The following is a 24,760-nucleotide window of genomic DNA, read 5'->3' as shown; positions in this document are numbered from 1 at the left end:
ATACCGAATATCGGGGGGTACCGTTATATGGGGGCTACACGAAGACATGGACCTGCACAGATAATTTTCTGTTTTAGGCTGTAGTATTCAATACGAACTTCAAATGCCAAATTTGAAACAATTCCGGCGAATAATGTCGCTAAAATCATAAAAATACTGAATATCGGGAGGTACAGTTATATGGGGGCTATATGATAACTTGGACCTACATGGCCCATTTACGAACTTAACCTGCCTACTGGCAAAATATACATGTGTGCAAAATTTTAGCCTTCTATCTCAATTTGTTCGAAAGATAGCGTGATTACAACAGACAGACAGACAGACAGACGGACAGACAGACAGACAGACAGACAGACAGACAGACAGACAGACACACAGACAGACAGACGGACATGGCTAAATCGTCTTAGAATTTTACGCTGATCAAGAATATATATACTTTATTGGGTCTGACATGAGTATTTCGAGGAGTTACAAACGGAATGACAAAATTAATATACCCTCCATAGTATGGTGGAGGGTATAAAAAAATGTGAAAGAAAAAATTGTTTTGAAATTGTTTTCCTAGCAGTTTCTCGTTAACGAATTTGGACGGCGGGCCAGCTAGTCCGCTTAACCAACAAGTTAGTGGAATTGACTGAAATTTCCATAACAAACGTCAAAATCAATTTTTTTTCATTGGGATTTGGGGGGTTTGAACATTTACACTGGACAACAAACATTTGAACATTAAGTTTCCTAAATCTTTTAAAAATCTTAAAAAAATTCTCCCAAAATCTTTAACAATACACGTTTTTAGTCTTTAAAGGGTTTTTCCAAAAATTCTAAAAAAAATCCACGTTTATAGACCTTGAAAAGGCCTTCTAAAAATCTATAAAAATCCTTGAAGGGTCCATCGAAAAATCTGTAAAAACATCCTCAAAAAATCCACTTTTATAGACCTTGAAGAGACCTTCTAAAAATCTTTAAAAAATCAACGTCTATAGACCTTAAAAAGTCCTTCCAAAAAATTATAAAGAATCCTTGAAGGGTCATTCTACAAGCCTTAAAAAATACTTGGAGAGCCCTCCCAAAAATCTTTAAAAAATCGACGTTTATAGACCTTGGAATATATAAAAATCCTTAAAGGATCTTGAAATAATACTTGAAGAGTCCTTCGAAATATCATTAAAAAATCGACGTTTATAGACCTTAGAATCCCCTTCCAAAAATATGTAAAACATCCTTGAAGGGTCCTTCTACAAATCTTAAAAAAAACCTTGAAGAGTCCTTCTAAAAATCTTTAAAAAATCCATGTTTATGGTCCTTGAAAATTCCTTCTAAAAGTCTTTAAAAAATCCACGTTTATGGTCCTTGAAGAGTCCTTCTAAAAATCGACGTCTATAGACCTTGAAAAGTTGTTCCAAAAATATATCAAAAATCCTTGAAGGGTTCTTGTACAAATCTTAAAAAAATACTTGAAGAGCCCTTCTAAAAATCTTTAAAAAATCAACATTTATAGACCTTAGAATGTCCTACCAAAAATATATAAAAAATCTGTGAAGGGCCCTTCTTAAAATTTAAAAGAAAATACTTGAAGAGTCCTTTAAAAAATCCACGTTTATGGTCCTTGAAGAGTCCTTCTAAACATTTTTAAAAAATCGACGTTTATAAACCTTGGAATGTCCTACCAAAAATATATAAAAAATCCGTGAAGGGTCCTTCTTAAAGTTTAAAATAAAATACTTGAAGAGTCCTTTTAAAAATCTTTAAAAAATCCACGTTTATGGTCCTTGAAGAGTCCTTTTAAAAATCTTTAAAAAATCCACGTTTATGGTCCTTGAAGAGTCCTTTTAAAAATCTTTAAAAAATCCACGTTTATGGTCCTTGAAGAGTCCTTTTAAAAATCTTTAAAAAATCCACGTTTATGGTCCTTGAAGAGTCCTTTTAAAAATCTTTAAAAAATCCACGTTTATGGTCCTTGAAGAGTCCTTTTAAAAATCTTTAAAAAATCCACGTTTATGGTCCTTGAAGAGTCCTTTTAAAAATCTTTAAAAAATCCACGTTTATGGTCCTTGAAGAGTCCTTTTAAAAATCTTTAAAAAATCCACGTTTATGGTCCTTGAAGAGTCCTTTTAAAAATCTTTAAAAAATCCACGTTTATGGTCCTTGAAGAGTCCTTTTAAAAATCTTTAAAAAATCCACGTTTATGGTCCTTGAAGAGTCCTTTTAAAAATATTTAAAAAATCCACGTTTATGGTCCTTGAAGAGTCCTTTTAAAAATCTTTAAAAAATCCACGTTTATGGTCCTTGAAGAGTCCTTTTAAAAATCTTTAAAAAATCCACGTTTATGGTCCTTGAAGAGTCCTTTTAAAAATCTTTAAAAAATCCACGTTTATGGTCCTTGAAGAGTCCTTTTAAAAATCTTTAAAAAATCCACGTTTATGGTCCTTGAAGAGTCCTTTTAAAAATCTTTAAAAAATCCACGTTTATGGTCCTTGAAGAGTCCTTTTAAAAATCTTTAAAAAATCCACGTTTATGGTCCTTGAAGAGTCCTTTTAAAAATCTTTAAAAAATCCACGTTTATGGTCCTTGAATAGTCCTTCTAAAAATCTTTAAAAACATCCACGTGTATAGTCCTTGAAGGGTCCTTCTAAAAATCTATAAAAATCCACGTTTATTGTCCTTGAAGAAACCTTTAAAAACCCTCAAAAAATCCACGTTTATTGTCCTGAAGAAACATTTGAAAATCCCTCAAATAATCCACTTTTATGGTCCTTGAAGAGTCCTTCTAAAAATCTTTGAAAAATCCACGTTTATGGTCCTTGAAGAGTCCTTCTAAAAGTCTTTAAAAAATCCACGTTTATGGTCCTTGAAGAGTCCTTCTAAAAATCTTTGAAAATCCACGTTTATGGCCCTTGAAGAGTCCATCTAAAAATCTACAAAAATTCCACGTTTATGGTCCTTAAAGAGTCCTTCTAAAAATCTTCAAAAAACCCACGCTTATGGCCCTTAAAGAGTCCTTCTAAAAATCTTTAAAAAATCCAGGTTTATGGTCCTTGAAGAATTCTTCTAAAAATCTTTAAAAAATCCACGTTTATGGTCCTTGAAGAGTCCTTCTAAAAATCTTTATGGTCCTTCGAGAGTCCTTCTAAAATTCTTTGAAAAATCCACGTTTTAAGTCCTTGAGTAGTCGCCCTAAAAATCTTTAAGGCATCCACGTTTATGGTTCCTCAGTAGTTCTTAATAGTTCTCCAAGAGGTCCCCTAAAAATGTATAAAAAACAAACAATCATTTCTTTGATCCCCAGTCTCACTCATTTTTTTTTGTTGCCCTGTGTAAATTTTTGTTTTCTCTTCCATTTCGAATATCTTCCCTCTCACCTCCCCATTTCGTGTGGTTTTCTTTCGTTTTTCATTTTCCATTTCGTGCTGTTGTCGATTTTCTTCTTCTCCTCTTTCGTCAACTCCCCCTCCTCCTTATTTTCTTGTTGGCCTTTAGCCAAGCAGCAAAAAGCCATAAAAAGTGGCAACAAATTCAAGAATCTTAATGAACGATCACAACAAGCGACAGCGGCGGCCGGCTGCCAAACCAACAGCGATGATCGATGACAGGCGCCAGAGGGGTACTGAATGTGTGGTGTGGGGGGCAGGGGGAGAGGATCTGGCTAGGATAGGGTCTAATACGTGTAAAAGGCGCGTGACTGATTCATTGGTGGACCAACAACTACAGCAGCAACAACAACGACACCAATATTTATCACATACGATCTGCAGGCACATATATAAAGTTGGGTTATGTATGGGTATATATGTGTGTAATACAAGGCATACAAATGTGTGTGAGTGTGTTCATATGTGCACAGATTAAAATGCTCAAATGTATTTAATAGATTTTCAAATACATTGACATTTTCAAGAAGAATACACACACACACCAAGGCCTACAAGCAGAAATATTGGGGTCTTCAAGTGTCCATCAATGAGCTGGAGCTTCCCTGGGGTCTGTCGAAGAGCTGGAGTTTTCCTTCTATGGTAGACATTCACAAGGCTTTCCATCGTTGAATTATCCTCCTTGTTTTCCATCACTTACAAATCATCCTTTTATAGGCGTAAAGAAGGAGAAGTCTTTCTTTCTAAGGATAGCCCTTAAAAGTGCCATTGTCTCTTTAGGCGAACACAAGTGAGTCCTCTTTTCATTATAGGTCCAATTTATAGAAGCCATATGGCTACAGAGGGTATTTATCAATTGATACGGCCAAAACGTGCCTTATCGAAATAACGGTTTTAGACCCTAGATCCGTCTCCATGGACCAAATCCGTTTCTGGACATTTGAAGTCGATCTAGCGATGTCCGTCCGTCTGTCTGTGTGGCTTGTGTGCACGACAACTCTCGAAGGAAGTATCCGATTTGGTCCAAACTTGGTGCATCGTAATAATATTATCAAACTTAGATCTTTCAGTCTGTCATTCTCAAAAGCACCATTTTCCTGAAACATCGGTGCTTAAGTACTTATAAGATTTTGGATATACAGGGTGAGATAAAAAACTAGCCATAATTTTTTTCTAAATTTTATTGAATGAAATCAAAAAATATCGGAAATATCATCAAATTTTAGAATAACTTTAGATTTGTTCGAGTTGGCTACCTTTGGTACGAATTACAGCCTTCAAACGGTCAATGAAACCGTCACACGCTACCCGAATGTTGCTCTGCCGTATTTTGGTCCATTCCCGGCGAAACTTTTGCTTGCAGTGATCGACAGTTTGGTATTTTTTAGTGCCAACCTTGCTTTCCAAAATACTCCAGACACAATTGTCCAATGGATTGGTATCCGGAGATTTTGGTGGCCATTGTGAGGTGGAAATGAAGGTCTGCGGCCTTTAATACACCCTCCAGAATATTTTCGGCATTTATTCTGATGTCATGGTCCATTAATACGAGCGGAGAGCGACCATGGGCTGTTAAGGTGGCCCACACCATCACCATAGCCGGCGCTTGAGTTCTGGTGGCCAACCGCAGGTGCACATTTTCAGACCTCTTGGACAAGTAAACACGATCATTTTGTTTGTTTACAAACTGCTGGACAACGAATGTTTTCTCATCGGAGACGGAGAAAACCAAATTCGGCACTTCACCACTTTCGGCCAAGCGAAGCAACTCTTTAGCTCTTTTGAGTCTATTTTCTTTCTGTTGCGGTGTAAGTTTTTGCACTTTTTGGAATTTCAATGGCTTTACCCCGAGCTCATTTTTCAATATTTGCCGAATGGAATATTGCGATATATTCAGCTTATGAGGCATTTTTAGGCCACTACGACGCAGGTTTCGATCTTCCTGGGCATATATCGGGCTAAGCTACCAGTCACCAATCACGGTAACGAGCGATGTTACGAGACACAAAAGATTTATTCACATTTAAATGCTGGAGTGCTCTAACGATTGCCACCTGTGGTTCTCCAGCCAAATATAAAGAGATCACACTGTTACGCTTGAATTCCAAAATGCTTTTGTACACCTGAGAATAATATAATGAGCTGCCACTGGAATAATTTTAACAGCTGTCAGACGAGTGGCTTAGAAATGACAGCAGTCTGAAGTTGGTTGCAGTTTTTATACCGGTTTCTAACTCCACGAAATACTCATGTCAGACCCAACAAAGTATATATATTCTTGATCAGCATAAAATTCTAAGTCGATTTATCCATGTAGGCCACGTAGGTCCACGTTTTCATATAGCCCCCATATAAAGGTACCTCCGGATATTCGGTATTTTGATGATTTTAGCGACATTACTAATCGGAATTGTTTAAAATTTGGTATTTGAAGTTCATAATGGATACTACAGCCTAAGATAGAAATTTGTCTGTGCAGATCCACGTCTTCGTATAGCCCCCATATAACGGTACCTCCCAATATTCGGTATTTTGATGATTTTAGCGACACTATTCACGGGAATTGTTTTAAATTTGGTATTTGAAGTTCGAAATGGATACTACAGCCTAAGACAGAAAATTGTCTGTGCAGGTCCTCGTATAGCCCCCATATAACAGTACCTCCCAATATTCGGTATTTTGATGATTTTAGCGACATTATTCACCGGAATTGTTTCAAATTTGGTATTTGAAGTTCGAAATGGATACTACAGCCTAAGATAGAAATTTGTCTGTGCAGATCCACGTCTTCGTCTAGCCCCCATACAACGGTACCTCCCAATATTCGGTATTTTGATGATTTTAGCGACATTACTAATCGGAATTGTTTAAAATTTGGTATTTGAAGTTCATAATGGATACTACAGCCTAAGATAGAAATTTGTCTGTGCAGATCCACGTCTTCGTATAGCCCCCATATAACGGTACCTCCCAATATTCGGTATTTTGATGATTTTAGCGACACTATTCACGGGAATTGTTTTAAATTTGGTATTTGAAGTTCGAAATGGATACTACAGCCTAAGACAGAAAATTGTCTGTGCAGGTCCAGGTCCTCGTATAGCCCCCATATAACAGTACCTCCCAATATTCGGTATTTTGATGATTTTAGCGACATTATTCACCGGAATTGTTTCAAATTTGGTATTTGAAGTTCGAAATGGATACTACAGCCTAAGATAGAAATTTGTCTGTGCAGATCCACGTCTTCGTCTAGCCCCCATATAACGGTACCTCCCAATATTCGGTATTTTGATGATTTTAGCGACACTATTCACGGGAATTGTTTTAAATTTGGTATTTGAAGTTCGAAATGGATACTAAAGCCTAAGGCAGAAAATTGTCTGTGTAGGTCCACGTCTTCGTATAGCCCCCATATAACGGTACCTCCCGATATTCGGTATTTTGATGATTTTAGCGACATTATTCACCGGAATTGTTTCAAATTTGGTATTTGAAGTTCGAAATGAATACTACAGCCTAAGACAGAAAATTGTCTGTGCATGTCCACGTCTTCGTATAGGCCCCATATAACGGTTCCTCCCAAAATTCGGTATTTTGATGATTTTAGCGTCATTATTCACCGGATTTGTTTCAAATTACGTATGTAGAGTTCGTAGTGGGAACTACAGTCTGTGACAGAAAATTGTCCATTGAGGTCCAGGTCTTCGCCCCACATACCATTCGGTATTTGACGAGTTTTAGTACGATACCCACCGAAATTGTTTGAAACGCGAAAATTGTCTATGCTGGTTCAGGTCTTCGCACAGCTGCGATATAACGCAACCTCTCTATATACGATATTTAGATGAGTTTAGCTACATTATTTACCGTTTTTTTTTTTCAAGTTTCAAATTTGAATATGGTAATGGCTTATGACAAACAATGCCCATGTCCATGTCCACGCCGTATGGACACCAATATAACGGCTATATTCGGTATTTTTAAAATTTTAACAGAATTTGTGAAGGATTTTATTTTTTGAAAATTTCTAAATTCGTTGGTGCAGGGTTTTCAAAGTTTGGCCCGGCCGAACTTACGGCTTTTTAACTTGTTTCATCCCACCCTGTACACCTATATAAAATATTTGTATCATCAATTTCAATTGCATTGCCAGATAAATGTTATTTTTGTAAATAATCTATATTTCTAAAAATTCCAAATAAAAATCAACACCTTCGTTCGAAAAGGCTGCAATTATTATTTGCGCAAATTGACATAAGCTCTAAAGTACTAAAACCTAAAATCCTCTCCCCAGGTATTACAGAGTTTCCCAGAACGTTGCCATAAGCCCTTTTGCATTTTGTTGCATTTTTTCACAAATCCACGGAGCGAAAAAAACGAAACGAGAGTTTCAATAAAAAAAATACACAGCATTTCACTTAAACAAATACCGATTCGGCACTCAGGTTTCAGATTTAATAATCGTGTTTTTCACAAATTGAGATTTAAGTGGAAAAAAATTAAAAAAAAAAAATCGTAGAATATATTTATTTCATAAATCGTAAACAAAGTTCACATCTACATGTGTGTGTGGGTTGTGTGTTTGCGTCTCTGTGCATGTCGCAACGAAGTGAATGTGCAATTACCTGACGCCCACCACCCACCCACACCATCCAATGCACGACGGCTGATGATGTGACAGATGATCGAATGAGAGCCAAAGAGATGACAAAAACAACACAATACTGAAATTTGTCATCCTTCTTGCTATATAATGTATACAACATACGTACATATGTATATTAGACATTCATAACGGTAAATATGTTATAAACTCATCAGACACACACACGCACACCGATGCACATTACAATTGTCATGGCATCCACCCATCCATCGGTCCACCACCAATGCAAGTCATCACTTAACAGATTGCCTGATGCCATCCATATGTCATCATATAACGAATTTGTGTGAGTATGAGAGTAAATGGGACTGTTGTTGTTGCTGGGGTATTCTGACCAACAAATACAAAGGCATTTTGAAAGAATTTCATCAAAGTACATATGTAAATGTTGGCGCTGAGTATATAATTAAAACGATACAATCTGATTGTTATATTATATTTACAGTGAAGTTCAAACATTTGAACTCATCGAAATCTGCCATGGCCCTTCGTACACCCCAACTTCTTCAAGGTGAATAGAGTCTTTCATAGACCATAGAAGACCTTAAATTTATGTAACGAATCTAAACATAGAAGGTAGCTAGAAGATGTACGGGCAGTAGAAGAAGCCTAGTTTTTCCACTGGCAGGGCACTAGCACTTCTATGGGCAATGGAAGAGTACCCGGGCCTTCTATGATCAATTGAAGAGCGCTAGGTCTTCTATGCCAGCTCTTCTACAGGCAATATAAGACCTTTAGGTCTTCTATGGCCTCTAGAAGAGTCCTAGCTCTTCTACGGGCAACACAAGAGAACCAGGACTTCTATGGACTCTAAAGGAGTCCCATCTCTTCTACGGACAATAGAATAGAATCAGCTCTTCTACGGGCAGTAGAAGAGTCTCAACTCTTCTATTGGTAATATAAGAGCGCTTCTATATACTCTAAAAGAGCCTCAGCTCTTCTATAAACTCTAAAAGAGCACCAGCTCTTCTACTAGCAATATTAGAGCGCAAGGGGTTTTATGGACTCTAGAGGAGTACCAGCTCTTCTACGAGTAGTAGAAGAGCCTCAGCTCTTCCCTATATTCTAAGAGAGCACTAGCTCTTATATTGGTAATATAAGAGCGCTAAATCTTCTATGAACTCTAGAAGAGCACCAGCGCTTCTACGGGTGGTGGAAGAGCCTCAGCTCTTCCATATACTCTAAGAGAGCACTAGCTCTTCTATTGGTAATATTAGAGCGCAAGGGGTTTTATGGACTCTAGAAGAGTACCAGCTCTTCTACGAGTGGTAGAAGAGCATTAGCTCTTCTATATACTCTTAAAGAGCACCAGCTCTTCTTCTGGCAATATAAAAGCGCAAGACTTTCTATGGACTCTAGAACAGTACCAGCTCTTCTACGAAGAGTAGAAGAGCCTCACTATTTCTATGTACTCTAAAAGAACACCAGCTCTTCTATTGGCGATATGTATCGCAAGGTCTTCTATGGACTCTAAAAGAAACCCAGCACTTATACGGGCAACAGAAGCGAATCGCTTTTCTATTGGCAATACGAGAGTGCTAGATCTTCTATGGACTCTTGAAGATCACCAGCTCTTCTATATACTGTAAAAGAGCACCAGCTCTTCTATTGGCAATATAAGAACGCTAGAACTTCTATGGACTCTAGAAGATCCCCAGCTCTTCTTCTGGCAATATATAAGCGCTAGGTCTTATATGGAATCTATTAGAGCTGCAGCTCTTAACGGGCAAGAGAAGAGCGTTTTCTATGAACTCTAGAAAAGTACCACCACTTCTACGGGCAGCAGAAGAGCCTTAGCTCTACTATGTTCTCTATGGAGCACTAGATTTTCTACTGGCAACATTACAAGTGCTCCAACTGTTCTTCTGGCAACATAAAATCGCTTGCACTTGAAGAGTACCAGTTCTTTTACTGACACCAGAAGAGCCTCAGCTTCTCTATGAATTCTAGGCGAGCACCAGCTCTTCTATGGACTCTAGATGAGCATCAGCTCTTCCACGGACAATATAAGAGACCCAGCTCTTTTTCTGGCGATATGAAAGCGCTTGGCCTTCTATGGAGTCTAGAATAGTACCATCTCTCCTACGGGCAGCATAAGAATTCTTGGTTTTCTATAAACTCTAGAAGGGCAACATAAGAGCCTCAAACTGTTTACAGACTATATAAGAGATCCAGGTTTTCTATGGGCTCTAGAACAGCACCAAATCTTTTGCGGGCAACAAAAGAGCCTCAGCTCTTCTATGCGCAATAGAACACCCAGCTACTCCTTTCGCTTAATAAAAGATTTTGGTAAATTTTACTGGCTATTGTTTTTTAACTTTTGTGGGGGAAATTACCAGAAAATGTGGAGCGATAAGTTCCACCATTTAGAACGAATTTGGCAATTCTCAAAAACAATAAAATCCGTTAAAAATGCTGTTAAAATTTAAAAACATACCGTATATAGCTGTTACATTAGGGTCTATACGATGACATGGCTCTGCATAGGTAACTTTTGTCATAAGCCATTACAATATTTAAATGCGGAACTTACAACAAAAATCTGTGAATAATGAGCTAAAATCACCAAAATACCGAATATCTGGGGGTACCGTTATCTGGGAGATAAACGAAGACATGGACCTGCACAGATAATGCATTACGAACTTCAAATACCAAATTGGAAACAATTCCGATGAATAACGTCGTTAAAATCATCAAAATACCGAATATCGGAAGGTACATTCATATGGGGGCTATACGAAGAAGTGGACCTGCACAGACAATTTCCTGTCTATGGCTGTAGTATCCATTACGAACTTCAAATACCAAATTTGAAAGAATTCCGGTGCATAATGTCGCTAAAATCATAAAAATACCGAATATCGAGAGGTACACTTATATGGGGGCTATACGAAGACGTGAACCTGCACAGACAATTTTCTGTCATAGGCTGTAGAATTTATTTCAAACATAGAATACCAAATCTCAAAGAATTCCGGTGAATAATGTCGCTTGAATCATCAAAATACCGAATATCGGGAGGTACCGTTATATGGGGGCTATACCAAAACGTGGATCTACATGGCCCATCTTCTGTCTTATGCTGTAGTATCCATTACGAAATTCAAATACCAAATTTGAAACAATTCCGGTTAATAATGTCGCAAAAATCATCAAAATACCGAATATCGGGAGGTACACTTATATGGGGGCTATACGAAGGCGTGAGCCTGCACAGACAATTTTCTGTCATAGGCTGTAGTATCCATTACGAACTTCAAATACAAATTTTGAAACAATTCCGGTGAACAATGCCGCCAAAATCAATAAAGTACCGAATATCGGGAGGTACACTTATATGGGTGCTATACGAAGACGTGAACCTGCACAGACAACTTTCTGTCATAGGCTGTGGAATTTATTTCAAACATAAAATACCAAATTTCGAAGAATTCCGGCGAATAATGTCGCTAAAATCATCAAAATACCGAATATCGGGAGGTACCGTTATATGGGGGCTATACCAAAACGTGGACCTACATGACCCATTTTCAATATCAATACCAAAAGTCCTGCAGACATAATATATATTTGAGTTAAATAATATATATTTGAGTTAAATCAATCTACTTCAATGCGTTCGGAAGCTAGAGTGATTTCCACAGACGGACGGACATCCCTAAATCGACATAGAATTTTATGCTAATCAAGAATATATATACTTTGTGGGGTCTAAAATGTGCATTTCGAGGTTTTACAAACGGAATGACAAACTTAAGATACCCTCCATACTATGGTGGAGGGTATAAAACATAGGTAAATTATTTTAGATTTTATGACCCTGTAAGGAGAGGCCAACTTTGGAAGAAATTGGGTACTCACATCAACAGTTATCGTGCATACAAGGCTGAAAGATGGACACACAGGCGGACATGCCTAAGTCGACTTCGAATGTCTTAAATTGTAATTCGTCTAAAGAGACTTAAAATCGTTATTTCGATGGGTCATATTTTAATAGAATCAAATGTAGCCAAAAGGCTGTGGGTAGAAAATAGAGCTTTTTAAAGGACGGAATATCGTATTTTATTACCTGTAGGACCTAAGTGCCTTCCAGGTCGACACAATATTCACTCTTTGATATATTGTTATGTATTTGAAAATGTGCATTCCTCCGTTGTTGTTTTGTTGACATTTTTGTTTGCCAAATGAAAATGTCAAAACATTAAACATCAGAAGTGTGGGTGGTTGGCGGCTGCATTTTTCCTCCAACATCCAATTATTGCACATCGTCACATTTTATTTTTTTTTCTTCTTCTTTTTTTAATTTTAATGTTATTTATTTGCCGTTACTTTTTGTTGTAAATATTTGTTTTTCAAAAACTTTTAATGATGTTGAACATTGTTTCCTCTTCTTCATTTCTTTGCAGATTTGAAATTTTTTAAAAGGCAACAAAACTAATTGGAAATTTCGCCATCGTTTTGGAAGTCAATCGGAAGTTAACTATTTGAAATAAAGAAATTTAAGAGAGAGGTAGGTGGAAAAATTTATGATAACTAAAACAAGATTATTGTTGCTTGGAAATATAAAGCTTTGCGGAAACAGTGTTCGGCAAGCTGTAATGTCACTACTTTTATGACTAAATTCTAACTGGACTTCTCCAGCTATTTATTATTTTTAATATTTTTCTGAGGCGGGGGGAAAACAATTCTGGACCATCAGGCAGTATAATCAATCACTGAGCTTCAAAATAATAATTTATTTCTGATAAGGACACCTTTCTAATTTTGGTGGCAAAAATGGAACCAACAACATCACCTGGTTTTTCTGAAAAAAGTACCTGATTTCTGAAGAAAGTCTGTTTTCTTCTGCAGTTTTCCGCATTCTTTCCTAGGCGATGGCATCAGAAAATAAGTTAAAAATTATGAGTCGTTTTTGTCGAATGATGTTTGATTATTTAAATATACAGGGTTGGCCATATTCGACGGACCCATCTGGCAACGCCATAACTTTTGACAGAGATGTCACATCGCTTAATGACATACCGCGTTTGAAGCGTCAGTCCAAGCAGATTTTTACCATGAACCAATACACGCCACGCGAGCGCTCTGAAATAGTTGAAATTTACAAGAAGTCAATTGTGAAAACTCAACGAGCTTTTAAAACATTAAAAAATGTGAGAAGTGCGCCTTCTAAGAACACCATTAAGCGTTTATACGAAAAATTTTCGACTGGTAAGGCTCTTTCTAATCCGAAGAGGCCATATAAAAGTCGACCAAGAATATCGCTGCCGTACGAGCCAGTGTTGAGAGGTCCCCAAGAACATCCCAAAAACGCCGTTCTCAGCAGTTGGACATGGCTCGGTCCATTTTACAACGGATTATTCGCATTTGCATTTGTTCCCGTACAAAATTCAATTGACGCAAAGAATGTTGCCTGCGGACAAGCTTCGTCGATTGGAATGGGCCCAAAGAGTCATGGGTCCGTTGAATATGGGCAACCCTGTATATCATTTGAGGCGGCCAAAACGTGCCACATCGAAATAACGGTATTAGACTCTAGGTCTCTTTGGACTAAATTTGAAGTCGACCTAGCTATGTCCGTCCGTCTGGCTGATGCGCACGATAACTTTCGAAGAGAGTATCCGACTTATTCAAAACTCGGTACATTATAATATTATTATCAAACTTAGATAGAGTTCGGAGATGGACAATATCGGTCCACTCCATCAAGTATCTCCCCCACAAAGGGGTCAAAATCTTGAATATCCATGAAGCTCTTAAAAAGAGAAATTAACATCCGATTCCATTCAGACTTGGTACTCATCTCAATATTTCCATCAACACAAGATGTGTTATAAAGATGTTAGAGATCGGACAATTTCTTCTGGTACCTCACCCAACAAATGGTCAAAGTTTTGAATATCCACAACGATCATTAAATCCGAAATAAACATCCGTTTCTCTTCATATTTCACATATCTCATTATTTCTACTAACACAAGATCTGATGGGAAGAAAATTTTGACTATCATGAAGCTCATGAAAAGCGAAATTAACATCCGATGCCATTCAGACTTGGTATCACTTAATATTTTCAGCAACACAATATTTGTTATAAAGATGGTGGAGATCCGACCATTTCTTCTGGTACCTCCCCCACATGGGGTAGAACATTTTCATAAAGAAAACGTCCAAAGAAAGCGAAATAAGCATCCAACTCTCTTCCTATTTCACACAGACAAACATTTTTGCTAGCACAAGATCTGTTGTGAAGACGATATGTATCTGTGATCCCAATTCCCCCTCACCCACAAAGAGTCACAATTTTCAATACTTTTATGTGACATAACTTGCGAAACAAGTCAGCAATTGCAGGAATGGCACCTTTTAACATTTTCTAAAAATTATGACTTATATGAAGGGAGTAGTCAATATACAGGGTGAGATGAAAAAACTGCACCCAATTTCAGACTGCTGTCATTTCTAAGCCACTCGTCCGACGGCTGTCAAAATTATTCCAGTAACAGCTCATTATATTGTTTACAAGCATACAAAAGCATTTTGGTGAGAATGTCCAAGGAAATAAGTTATTCGCTATGGAATTCAAGCGTGATAGTGCGATCTCTTTATATTTGGATCGAAAACCACAAATGGCTATCGTTAGAGCTCTCCAGCATTTAAATGTGAATAAATCTTTTGTGTCTCGTACCATCGCTCGTTACGGAAGGACGGAAAAAAACAGCAACATCAGCAGAAATGGTTCGAAAAGTAAAGAAACGACTTGATCGAAACCCGCTTCGTAGTGGCCTAAAAATGCCTCATAAGCTGAACATGGCGCAATATCCCATTCGGCAAATATTGAACAATGAGCTCGGGGTAAAGGCATTGAAATTCCAAAAAGTGCAAGAACTTACACCACAACAAAAAGAAGATAGACTTAAAAGAGCTAAAGAATTGTTTCACTTGACAGAATTCGGTTTTTTCTCCGATCAGAAAACATTCGTTGTCCAACAGTTTGTAAACAAACAAAATAATCTTGTTAACTTGCCTGAAAATGTGCACCTTCGGTTGGCCACCAGAACAAAACTAAAGGGCCGGCCATGATGATGGTGTAGGCCGCCATAACAGCCGATGGCCGTTTTTCGCTCGTATTAATCGACTGTGGCATGAGAATAAATGCCGAATATTATCTCGAAAATATTCTGGAGGGTGTATTAAATCTTTGGGCACGCCAACATTTTGGTCGCCGATCTTGCACATTCTAACAGGACTCAGCACCATCGCACTCAGCACGCCACTCCTAAAAATGGTTACAAAATGAGATTCCTTGCTTCATTTCCAGCGCACAATGGCTACCCATCCGTTGGCGTTTTGTGTCTGGAGTATTTTGGAAAGCAAGGTTGACGCTAAAAAAAAAAAAAAAAAAACAAAGTGTCGAACACCTCAAGCCAGCGCTTCGCCGGGAATGGACCAAAATACCGCAGAACAACATTCGGCCAGCATGTGACGGTTTCATTGGCCGTTTGAAGGCCATAATTCGTGCCAAAATCAATTAAATCAATTAAAATTTAAAAAAAAATGTAAAACTTATGGCGTTTAACTTTGTTGCAGTAGCCCGAACATGACATGTCGCAATATTCATATTATATTTATTTAGTTCCGATACGAAATTGACAAGATTGGCCCATTCCTACCCCCATGGAGGATCAACAATTTGAATAATCATAACAGAAGTCAAAATACAGGTTTGCCCATATTCGACGGACCCATGTTTTTTTTTGGGCCCATTCCAATCGACGAGGCTTGTCCGCAGGCAACATTCTTTGCGTCAATTGAATTTGGTACGGGAACAAATGCAAATCAATGCGAATAATCCGTTGTAAAGTGGACCGAGCCATGCCCAACTGTTGAGAACGGCGTTTTTCGGATGTTCTTGGGGACCTCTCAACACTGGCTCATACGTCAGCGATATTCTCGGTCGATCGCCTTGATCGACTTTTATATGGCCTCTTCGGATTAGAAAGAGCCTTACCAGTCGAAAATTGTTCGTATAAACGCTTAATGGTGTTCTTAGAAGGCGCACTTCTCACATTTTTTTAATGTTTTAAAAGCACGTTGAGTTTTCACAATTGACTTCTTCTGTTGAATGTAAATTTCAACTATTTCAGAGTGCTCGCGTGGCGTGTATTGGTTCATGGTAAAAATCTGCTTGGACTGACGCTTCAAACGCGGTATGTCATTAAGCGATGTGACATCTCTGTCAAAAGTTATGGCGTTGCCAGATGGGTCCGTCGAATATGGGCAACCCTGTACACCCTCTCTAGCATATGGCTGAGGGTATAACAAGTAGTGCAGCTGCACGCTTGCTAAATCCTCCATGGGGAGCAAATATAAAATGAGATATTTTATTGAGAAATAAAAAAAAAAACACCAAAAAAAAAAAAAAAAACACAAAAATATGAACGTATGACGTCGAAAACGAAAAATCTACGAAAACCTCAGCATGCTTAACATTTTATGATTATGAACGCAATAAAATACCGAATTATTTTTCTTTTGTTTTTCCATATTTTCATTTCACCACCTCAGAGCTGGCTGGTATAATCATGATAAAAGAATGTTGGTACCCTCTCCACCACCTATCCAAAAATGTATAGCCACCATTTGGGGAAATTTATGTGTGTTTTCTTCTTCGTTCCAACATTTCCACTCACATATTCAAATCATAGCGTTGTCATTCTATATCAATATATATGTATGTATGTTTATGCGTTTTTATGTATGTATATTTGTACGTCTAGCTACACGAAGAAAAGTCTGTCAGAAAAATTTATGATGACGTCTGAAACAGATCATATGGTGTTGGTGGTGGTGGTGATCTACATGCAATGTTCAGGGTTGAAGATTTCCGACTGTCAGTGGTGGTGATTCAAGGTAGACATGTCAAAAGTTTCCGATTATGTATGCATGTATGTGTGTGGTTCGGATTAATACATCAATTCTGAAATTTTAATAATGACTATTTTACCAGACGCCCACCTGTTTTCGGGGAGCCTATAATAAATATATACATTTCATGAAATAGGAAAAAAAGAAAGGTTTTTTTTGCGGTATGGGGATGAATCAATCCATCTTTGGCTCTTCAGCCTCCGAATTTCTATATGCATTTGCTCTGGGTTTAATATTTGCCATGACATACAAAATCGCCAGGTGCAGATATTTTCCAGCCTCCCTATCTGCTAATTTTTCTGCAGTCATTTTTCTGTCTCCGGGGCTCAATCAACTTTTCAGCAAAATCAGCAGAAACGGTTCGAAACATTAAGAAGCGACTTGATCGAAATCCGCGTCGCAGTGGCCGAAAAATAGCATATCGCAATATTCCATTCGGCAAATATTGAAAAATGAGCTCGGGGTAAAACCATTGAAATTCCAACAAGCAAAAAAGCTATAAGTTCGGCCGGACCGAACTTTGAATACCCTCCACCATTTAGAACGAGTTTGGCAATTCTCAAAAACAATAAAATCCGTTAAAAATTCTGTTAAAATCTTAAAAATACCGAATGTAGCTGTAACATTAGGGACTATACGACGACATAGACCTGCATAGGTAACTTTTGTCATAAGCCATTACAATATTCAAATGCGGAACTTACAAAAAAAAAAGTCTGTGAATAATGAGCTCAAATCATCAAAATACCGAATATCGGGAGGTATCCTTATATGGGGGCTATACGAAGAACTTACACCGCAACAGTAAGAAAATAGACCCAAAAGAGCTGAAGGGTTGCTTCGCTTGGCCGAAAGTGGTGAACTGCCGAATTTGGTTTTCTCCGTCTCCGATGAGAAAACATTCGTTGGCCAGCAGTTTGTAAACAAACAAAATCGATCGTGTTTACTTGCCACAGAGGTCAGTGTGGGCCGCCATAACAGCCGATAGTCGCTCTCCGCTCGTATAAATCGACTGTAGCATCAAAATATATGCCGAATATTATCGCGAAAATATTCTGGAGGATACGCAAAACACTAGATCTGTTTTAAAGACGGCATAGATCGGCCCGTTCCTTCTGGTACCTCCCCCACAAAGGGTCAAAATTTTGATTAATTATATCTCTTATAATTTGCGAAATAAGCGTCCGATTCTCTTTAAATTTAACACACCACAATATTTCTATCAGCACATAATCTGGTGTGAAGATAAGGTTTATCAGACCACTTCTTCTGGTACCTCACAATTTTGAATAACCATGAAGCTCATAGAACGCGAAATGAGCATCCTATAATTTTCATACTTGGCACATCTCAATATTTTTTTCCTAACACAAGAAATGACGTGAAGATGGAATATATCGGTCCATTCCTTGTGGTACCTCCCTCACAAAGGGGTCAACATTTTGAATATCCATGAATATCCATAAAATGCAAAATTACCATCCGATTCCATTCAGACTTGGTACATCTCAATATTTCCAGGAACAAAGGATCTTCTATAAAGATGGTAGAAATCGGACCATTCCTTGTGGTACCTCCCCCACAAAGGGTCAAAATTTTGAATAATTATCAAGCTTATAAAACGCAAAATGAGCATCCGATTATGTTCAATATATCGGTCCACTACATCTGGTACAGCCCCAACAAAGGGTCAAAATTTTTAATGTCCATGAAGCTCATAGAACGGGAAATTAACATCTGATTTCATGCAGACATGGTACATCTTAATATTTCCATCAGCACAAGATCCGTTATAAGATTCTAGAGATCGGGTCATTTCTTCTGGTACCTCCCCCCACAAAGGGTCAAAGTTTTAAATAACCAAAACGATCATAAAATTCAAAATAAGTATCTGGTTCTTTGCAAATTTCACACATCCCATAATTACTCTTAACACTAGATCTACTGTGGAGATGCGATATATCGGCCCAATCCTTCTTGTACCTCCCCCACAAAGGGTTAAAATTTTGAATTATTATGAAGGTCCTAAAACGCGAAATTTACATTCGATTATCATCATTCCATTCACGCTTGGTACATCTCAATATTCCCATCAAAACAAGATCGTATTTTTAAAAACAAAAACCTTTCCGCCCAAAAAAGGTCACAATTTTCAATACTTTTATCTGCCATATGTTGCGGAACAAGTCAGCGATTCTCTTCAACCTGCTATATCTAAATATTTCTCTCAACCAGAAACCTGAGGTGGATATGGAATTTATGATTTCGCATAAAATTGGATATTCGATTCGGTTTTCTTGTCATTTTTCCCATACCAATATTTTTATCTGAATTAGATGAAGAATGACAAGTAAAAAGGCAGTAAGTTCGGCCGGGCCAAACTTTGAATATCCTCCATTATTTGGCACGAATTTAGAAATTTTCAAAAAATAAAATACGTTAAAAATTCTGTTAAAATTTTCAAAATATCGAATATAGCCGTTATATTGGGGTCTATACGACGTGAACCTACATAGGCTTTGTGTGTCATAAGCCATTACCATATTCAACTTCGAAACTTGAAATAAACGGTAAATAATATAGCAAAAATCATCAAAATACCATATATAGGGAGGTAGCGTTATATTGGAGCTATACGAAGACGTGGATCTGCATAGGCTGTAGCATCCATTACAAACTTAAAATACGACACCTCAAACAAGCCGAATATAGGGAGGTACTGATATATGGGATCTGTACGAAGACCTGGACATGCATAGACAATTTTCTGTCACAGGCTATAGCATCCATTACGAAATTAAAATACAACAGCTCAAACAATTTTGGTGATCTTCAAAATACCGAATATAGGGAGGTACTGATATATGGGACCTATACGAAGGCCCGGACCTGCACAGACAATTTTCTGTCTTAGGCTGTAGTATCCATTACGAACTTCAAATACCAAATTTTAAACAAATCCCCTAAATAATGTCGCTAAAAACATCAAAATACCGAAAAATGGGAGGTACCGTTATATGGGGGCTATATGAAAACGTGGACCTACATTTTCTGCTTTATGCTGTAGTATCTATAAGGAACTTCAAATACCAAATTTGAAACAATTCCGGTAAATAATGTCGCTAAAATCATCAGAATACCGAATATCGGGGGTACCGTTATATGGAGGCTATACGAAGAAGTGGACCTACGTGGCCCATTTTTTGTTTTATGCTGAGTGTCTATTACGAACTTCAAATGCCAAATTTGAAACAATTCCGGTGAATAATGTCGCTAAAATCATCAAAATACCGAATATCGGGAGGTACCATTATATGGGGGCTATGCAAAGAAGTGGACCTACATGGCCCATTTTCAGTACCAAAAGTCCTGCAGACATAATACATATTTGAGAAAAATTTTATCAACCTGCTTCAATTTGTTCGGAAGCTAGAGTGATTTCCACAGACGGACAGACGGACAAACGGATAGAAGGACAGACGATAAATCGACATAGAATTTTATGTTGATCAAGAATATAAAATGTATATTTCGAGATGTTACAAACGGAATGACAAACTTAATATACCCTCCATACTATGGTGGAGGGTATAAGAAAAAATAAATATATAAAAAAAAATAATTAATTAAATAAAAACCAATCTAATTATTCTCTTCTTTGTTCGGTTGTTAAATGAAATTTATTTTTTATTAATTGACTGAGGTATCAGAGCATCGCTGAGTGGGTCGAAGGATACGGATTATTTCGATCGATGACTTTATTTCAACACATTGGCTGGTTTGCATCAGTAATAATCTCCGACAGATCCCCCTCCATTCCCTTCCCCCCTTTTCTGCCAAACTACTACCAACAGCAACAACAATAACAATAATGTGATATTAATTGATTTAATTTTCTTCCATTATGCTTTCATTTTAATTTCCTGATTCCCTATTCATGTGAGCAGTTTAGATCTCTCCACCCTCTTTTCCTCGCTCTCTTTCGCCTCTTCCATTGAAAAGAAAAAAAAAAATACAAATAAAAACAACAACAAACAACAATAATTGGATTAATATAGATTTACTTGTTGTTACTTATCCGCCAACGACTTGTTGTTCACCGGACAGGACAGGACAGGATCGGACTGACAGTCAGTCAGTCAGTCAGGTTGGTTGGCTGGCCGGCATCAGTTTTCACAGATGTTATTAAATGACCATTATCGAAGTAATCAGTTCCTTCTGCCATTCATCCATTCTTCGTATCCTTTGTAAATTGTTTAGATGACCTTTGCACATCCCGACAAATGGTAATGAATGAAAGTGGATCCCACTCAACTGCGTTTACCAACTTGTCGTTATTTGTCAATGGGCTTGGGAATGTCAATCTGACGAGCGTCGTACAGGGGATCTAAGGATGCCAATCGGTGACTAACAAGTATCCTTTGAAATGTTCGTTCTTTTATGTTTTCTTCATCATCCTGCAGAGAACATTTTACTTCTCTAATTGCCATTTTAATGATTTATGTGTCATGACAACAGTTCACGTAGTGGTGGCAGTGGTGGTGGTGGAGAATAAGATGCCGATGGAGGTGCTTTAAGAATTAAGTAAAAGGTAAAGTGTAATGATAAGTAAAACTAATAAAAAACGGAATATTCTGTGAATATGAGACCCAGGGAGGGTCTTTTATTTAGGGAGGTCTCTAAAACATGTTTTCTTTCCCAAAAAAAGAAAAGATCATAAAGCATCCTTTCTTTGGAAAGCTTAAGGAACGGCAAAATGGGCCTCCAAAACATAATTTCTTAAAAAAATGTCCCTAAAACATGTTTGTGATGAAAGAGTCGCAAGAGTAACAGTTTTCAAGAAAAGCATTCCATGGTATAATATTTTTGTAGCAAGGGTTTCTATAGCTCCCTTTTGGAAGAATATGTCCTCAGAAGAAGAGGAAAGGAGTCTAAATTATTTCTTAAACATAATTCTTGGTAATTTGCAATTAAAAACACTTTTTCCTAGAGAATGTACCCTTTTTTGTCATCATAGGGAACAGAAGAGGACCCTCTTTGAAATAGAAAAATAGAGAGAGAGAGAGAGAGAGTACCCAAGAGAGTATTTTCGCTTTCATTAAAAGCTATTATCTAAAACATTAAAAAATGGGGAGAAGGGTGCCTAAACCCCTTCCCTTCAAGAAAATAACTCAAAGGCGAACTTCGCGTACGGAAAGAGCTTCTAAAACAAACATCCTTAAATAAATGGTCTCAAAAGCACATTTTATTGAGGATATGGTCCTCAGATAATATTTTGTGGTAGAGCAGTAGTGGAGAAGCATCTAAAATACTCTATTTCGAATAAAATTTGAGAAACATTTTATTCGAAAAAGAGAGTGCCACATTTTCCTGAAGCTCCCTATAAAAAACACATTTTCCTGAAGATCTGATCTGCAAAATGCTTCATCAAAAAAAAAAAAAAGTTCTCAATATCATCTTTCTTAAAAAAGTGCAGCCTTTCTTATAAGAAATCCAACCAAATGTACCCCGCTTTTTAAAAATATAACCTTTTATAAAAAGGATCTCGAGGCACTGGTGGGAACATGTCGAAATCCCTATTAATACTTGGTAACAGGCCTTCCTAAGCACCTTTTCGTTTTGAGGAAAGAACCTTCAACGCAACTTTTCCTAAAGAAAGCGTCACTAACAGATTAATTTCTAAGAAGCGGTTTAGGCGGCCCTCATTTTGGGAGACGTATCTAAAGCGCATATTCTAGAAGGAGGAATGATCCCCGAAGGATTCTCTGTTGCCCAAAAGGGTGTCTATATCATCATTTTGAAGAATGGTAGTTTAAAATAACCCTTTCTAAAGAAATAAGCATCCATTTTCCAAGAAAGGGTTTTTTACACTCTCTTTCTTGAAGAAAAATTTGTAAAAAAGTATCCTTTGTTGAGGACCACATTACCTAAGTGTCCTGTCATGAAAAGGGGCTTTCTAAAGCCCTTTATTTTCAAGAGAGTGTATTCAAACGAGATTAAAGGGGTTCCTGAAGAACATTTCCAATTGGTCATACAACAATCTTTTCCGGAAGAAAGGGTCTCCAAGCTTCCTTATGTAAGTGTGTCGAGGTCTTATTTATTAAAAGGTCGTCCCAAGCACTCTTTCTTGAGGAAAGAATACCCATTTTCTAAGGTTCTTTCAGACCCATATTTTTGAAGGAGGTGAACGTCTCTGAAAGTCTCATAGAAGACCGACAGGAGATATCTTCACTATATAACACCGTTAGAAGGATCTTTTTCTACAAAAGACCGTCAGGGAGTCTTCACAGGAAGTCTCCTATCGTCTTTTTCTATATATGAACGTCAAGAGTTCTTCTATCCCTAAAAGAAAGTCAGGAGGCCTTCTATGCCTGAAAGAACGTCAGGAGGTGTTCTACCCCTAGGGGACCGTCAGGAGTTCTTCTATCCATAGGTGGCCGTCAGGAGGCCTTCTATCTCTGAAAGAACGTCAGGATGTCTTCTACCCCTAGAGGACCGTCAAGAGGTCTTCGATCCATAGAAAACCGTGAACAGGTCTTCTATCCATAGAAGACCGTCAAGAGGTCTTCTATCCCTAAAAGAACGTCAGGAGGTCTTCTATCCCTAAAAGAACGTCAGGAGGTCTTCTACCCCTAGAGGACCGTCAGGAGGTCCCTAGAGGACCGTCAAGAGTTCTTCGATCCACAGAAAATCGTCAATAGGTCTTCTATCCATAGAAGACCGTCAAGAGATCCACTATCCGCCAGAGGTCTTCAATTCATTAAAGACCGTCAGGAGATTTTCAAAATGTAGAAATCCCTCAGGAGGTCTTCTATCCATAGAAGACCGCCAGGAGGTCTTCTATACGTAGAAGACCGCCAGAAGGTCTTCTATACATTGAAGACCGCCAGGAGGTCAGGAGTTCTTCTATCTATAGAAGACCGTCGGCGTGTCTTCAATCTATGCAAGACCAACAGGATTTTTTCTTTCCATGGAAGATCGTCAGGCAGACCGTCAGAAGATTTTCTCTCTACAGAAGACCGTTTCTTCTTTGGATAAAAGATCTAAGGATTCCTTCCCCACTTAGAAAATTCTAAAGGGGATTCCCGATGTCGATGCCGTTAGGAAGGAGGCATTTCCTGTTTAAAATAACGACATCAGGTCTTGTGTATATGGACATTCTGACCGGTATCGGTGTCTTATGCACCTTTTTTAAGAAAGGCTATTTTGAGGCAACCTTTTTTGATGAAGGGTATCCAAGAAGAAAACATCACTTTTCCACGGGTGTTTTAAGTACCTGATGTTAAAGAAAAGGTCGCTAAAATGTCATTGTTTGAAGAATCTATGAGTCTCCCGGTATCAGTTGATGGATTGTTTATGTTTTTTTTTTCTAGAAGTAGGGGTCTGTAGAGTAATAGTCCTTTCTCGAAGGAAGGACATTTTGAAGCAGCATTTTCTGAAAGAAATATATCTAAAGCATTATCCTTAGAAGAGAGGGCCTCTGGATCATACTATCTAGAAGAATTGGGCATTCTAAGACACTCTTTCCTACAGAGGGCCATTAAAAACAGTTTTGTTTTTTGAAAGAGAGATCACCTTGAAGTGATCTCTCTAGATTACAGGGTCTGCAAAACATCTTTCAAGACGGAAGTATCATTAATGCCGAAAGGGCCATTTTTATACCCTACACCACAAGGTGGTCAGGGTATTATGTCTTTGTGCATTTGTTTGTAACAGGCAAAAGGAAACGAGATAGACCCATAGTACCTTTGATTCTGCATAGAATCACATTCGGAGTCGATTTATG

At 37.8% G+C, this 24,760-nt stretch overlaps 1 protein-coding gene across 11 annotated transcripts in view; it reads left to right on the top strand.

The window, feature by feature from the left end:
- The first annotated feature begins 12,452 nt into the window (after positions 1-12,452).
- Positions 12,453-24,760, top strand: part of LOC101898601 (myocyte-specific enhancer factor 2) — a 152,600-nt gene continuing 140,292 nt past the window's right edge. For all 11 annotated transcript variants that reach the window (XM_005182149.4, XM_005182142.4, XM_005182148.4 and 8 more), the window contains exon 1: positions 12,453-12,556. The gene's annotated coding sequence lies outside the window, so the exon portion shown is untranslated. The remainder of the gene's footprint in view (positions 12,557-24,760) is intronic.

This window comes from Musca domestica, unplaced genomic scaffold, assembly GCF_030504385.1.
Source record: "Musca domestica strain aabys unplaced genomic scaffold, Musca_domestica.polishedcontigs.V.1.1 35, whole genome shotgun sequence".
NCBI lineage: Eukaryota > Metazoa > Arthropoda > Insecta > Diptera > Muscidae > Musca > Musca domestica.
This window is presented reverse-complemented; position numbering and strand designations above follow the sequence as displayed.